The 4019-nt window shown below is 39.6% G+C and overlaps 1 protein-coding gene across 1 annotated transcript in view; it reads right to left on the bottom strand.

Annotated features, from left to right (window-relative positions):
- The window catches only part of RAB39A (RAB39A, member RAS oncogene family), a gene marked incomplete at its 5' end in the record, with an annotated part of 29207 nt that overhangs the window by 24169 nt on the left and 1019 nt on the right, over positions 1–4019 (bottom strand). The window lies entirely within an intron of this gene.

Raw genomic sequence — 4019 nt, 5'->3', positions numbered from 1 at the left:
GGGAAAGAGCCCAGAACGGGAGGGCAGGGGAGCAGGGGAGATTCGTACGTCTCAGTCCTCAAGGCCCTGCTTGCCTGAAAGTGTGACTGCTCTAAAGTCGACCTAGCACTAACTAACACTAATTACCACTTTGTGAAGCCTCAGTACAATGTGTAACAAGGCCCTAACAGAGGTTAGCTATGCTCTATCTAACTACCAAAGACATTTCACAGGGGTGGGGAAAAAGGGGTTGGCACATATGACCCCTTTAACTTCACTCACAGGGGTCATCCATGGTAAAATATTCATGGTAAAATATTCCAAGAACTCCAGCTATAACACCTTCCTTTCTCTGTCATCAAACTGTCTCTGCAGTCTCCCATTATAGTAACTTGGTCCTCCTACTGCAGTTTGCTTGCTAATGAGTACTTAATTATACAGAGACTGAAGCACTGCTTTCCTGATTTGGGCATAAGGCTGAGTCTCTGAATCAGAAGAATAATGCTTTGTAAGAGTGAAAACTAAACATAGTGTGACAATATGGGAAACTGAAGCTCTTAAAAAGGGGCTATTGAGGCAGTAGCAATTGTGATTAGAATGAGATTCAAAATGTCCCCAGTCTCTGTGCTACAGATAATTCACTGTTTGAATATACAGCACCTTAATCCACCTGAATAACCTCTGAGTAAAGATGTTCTCCCCTTGGACTTTTACCAGAGGCCACATATAGACTTTCTTAAGGCAGTTCCCCTGCCGTAGCATGAAGACTTCATAAAAAGGTAGGCCAAGGTATAGATTGTAGGTAAAAAACCTGATTCCATCTTGGTCAGAACTACAGGATGAACTGCCGCTTTATCTACATTAAACATAACCTATATAGGTTTCTGTCCCAGCTGATGGGAAGTGTAATTGGGGTAGGGTGTTAGGGTAGCTTGTTATATTTTATGCTTATAGAGTGGTGAATTATAGCATTGTTTAAACTTTTTTATTTAGCCTTATTTAATTATTGCTTAAGTTTTGTATTATCTGAACTTTTTATTTTGCTTATCAGCTGGCCTTGTTGTTTTTGTAGAGCTCATAGTTCTAGTTATATTATTGTATCTTTTCTTTTTTATCACTGTGAGAAGTTCTTCTAAAATAACATAGCAATGGCTTTGTTACCAGCTCACATTAACTGAACTTGGCACTAACGGGCTGAATCAGAGGGATGAAATGATTGGATATGTTAATGAAAGGTGATAAGGGAGACCAATGGGGAATGCTCAGAGTAAGACACCAGAAAAGACCAAATTAAGAGGTGTGCTCATGATAGGTCTGTTGAACAAAGGAATATTCTGACAGGATAAAATATGGACAGTATGCTGATAGCAAAGAGATCAAGCTAAAAGCAGAGAGTCATCATAGGAATGAAGTTAAAGAAAAGCATAAAAGGGGGCAGCAAGAAAGTTAAGTGTGTCATTGTCATAAATCCAGCCTTCAATACCTGTCTGACCATCCCAGCCAACCACACATCCTTTGCTTTCAGGAACCAATTGGCCATCTCTTCTGTTGAGCAAATTAATATCTGGGATTGGGTGAGATTATTATACTGAATGTTTTTCTCTCGTTGAATATAGAAACTGCTAAGATAATATTTGTTGTGCTAATAAAGTTAGACTTTGATTTTAGGACACTGAGTTGTCTGTGTTCGTATTTCACATTCCATTTAAGGGTTAATTGTGCATTAATGATCCCTAAACACTGTCTGGTGAGCAGTGGTGCTAATGTAAGGGATTTTTTTTTGTTCCATTTGTTCAACACTTGGCACAAAAAGGAACTGGTCCAGGACTGCAGGTCCTTGGTGCTACTTCAAAGCAAATAAGAAAAAATAATACCATCCATCACTGTACTACCTGAAACCTGGCCTCCAGCTGACAACTTGTTAACACTCACTTGCAGAAATAATACCTATTAAGAATGCCACTTTAATTGAAAAGTAATGCAAAGGATACTCCTCCACAATTTAAAGGTATTTCCATGAACCAGATTCAAATTCCACAGCACAGTTGAGAGATGTATATGCAATACCTTTGTTGCGATGCATTTTACAATAGGAAAGGAAAAAAGAAGCTTGAATAGAGTAGTAATGGCATAACTATACTTTTGTCCTGGGGAATACACTTGTAATGTCCAGGACTAACTGGGGGTTGATGTACAGCCAATATGAAGCCCTTTACACACAAAAATCCTCAGAGAGAATGTTAAGCCAGCTTTCCAATGGCTTTGCCCTGCTTTTGATACAGTCCAATGGCTTGTCTATGGCTCTCTGAATCCACTAAGGGCTTTGCACTTGTCCTTATTGAACCTCATGAGATTTTTTTTTGGTCCAATCCTCCAATTTGTCTAGGTCTCTCTGAATCCTAGCCTTACCCTCCAGCATATCTATTACTCCTTCCAGCTTGATGTCATCTACAGACTTGCTGAGGATGCACTCCATCCCATTTTCCAGGTCACTGATGAAGATATTGAACAAAACCAGCCTCAGGACTGACCCCTGGGGCACTCTGCTTGATTTAAATATTTATTTATTTATATAGTGAATGCAAATCTGTGAAGCCAAGCAATAGCCTCACTGTTAGCTGAATTCAAAGTTATTGAATTCTTAGTCCCCTCTTAGTCTGTAGAGGGAACAATATACAACATTGTTTGTGTCTCTCCACAAGTGCACAGTGGGTTAACACTGAGGTCCCAGCGGTGAAGTTTTGCTGTGCAGGGGCCTTGGTCTGTCCTAAACCTGTTGGTACCTTGACTTGTCCTAAACTCCGCTTGATACCAAATGCTCACTAGCCATCAAGCCATTGACTACTACCCTCTGAGCCCAACAATCCAGCCAGTTTTCTGTCCACCTTACAGTCCACTCATCCAACCTGTACTTCCTTAACTTGCTTGCAAGAATGTTGTGGGAGACTGCATCAAAAGCAGGGCAAAGCCATTGCAAAGCTGGGCATTAACAGCCAGGAACAGCCCTCAGCCCCAACACCCTGCTTGGATGGTCTGATTGTTAAAATGGCGAAAGTCTGCAAGCAGATGAGATGACCTTTTGGATTTTTTACGTATATTACAATCTATAGTATTACAAGATTTTTAAAATTTATATTACAATCTATAGTTTCTTTCTTTCTTTCTTTACTTAAATGCAATGAACAGATGACAGAATGTGCAAGTTTCCAACATACTGTTTATAATTTAGTAAAATATTTATAATTTGCAGGAGTAAATGTGAAATGCTAAACACAATTGCTTTCCTAATTTCCTTGTAAGCCAGCTGTCAGGAAATTCCTATTAGCAAAGAAAGCACAGACTTTTAAGAGCATCTCCTCTGGTATGTATCTGAAGGGTACTGGAGAATACATAGGATATATAGTTGTGGGTACATTTAAAAACAAGTGAATGCATGACTCATCATTACATCTTCTCTGAGCCTCAACAGCACACTGAATAATGTAAGATGCCTACAAAACTCCTTTTATTTACATTGCTTTTAGTCAATTGCATTGACATTTAACATATTGGCCCTTTGCCAGCAACACCAAACTACAGAGATTGCTATTTATTGGGCAAGTGTTTATCAGTATTTTACATTTGTTTGTTGGGAATCACAAGGAAAATGAAAAATGCTAACAGGGTGCTGTTAGTGAAGATTTCTTCACTAATTTTGGAGATGCCTGACTCTGCAAATATATATATATATAAGCGTCTGACTCATGCAGTCTCCAGAAAGTTTGTGGCTGCATTGGAGGTCTCCCTATCCAGGGAAAGGGGTAAAGCAAAGAGATCCCACTTCTTTCTGCTCCATGCCAGAGAACTGTGGAGCTGCTAGGAAGGAAGATGGGGGTGTGTAATACCATTTTCTACAACTCTGCACACATTAAACAGGGCTGCAATTTAACTCTATAGTTACAAACCCAGGAATATACTGGAAACACAATGGTCATCAACAAGTGTGCAGTTTAAGGACGGTGTGATGCCACAGGAAGATAAGTTACTGAATCAGCCTCTTC

Source organism: Alligator sinensis, unplaced genomic scaffold (assembly GCF_000455745.1).
Source record: "Alligator sinensis unplaced genomic scaffold, ASM45574v1 scaffold802_2, whole genome shotgun sequence".
In the NCBI taxonomy this organism is placed as follows: domain Eukaryota; kingdom Metazoa; phylum Chordata; order Crocodylia; family Alligatoridae; genus Alligator; species Alligator sinensis.
The sequence above is the reverse complement of the archived record's forward strand: the minus strand, read 5'-3'. Positions and strand labels throughout refer to the sequence as shown.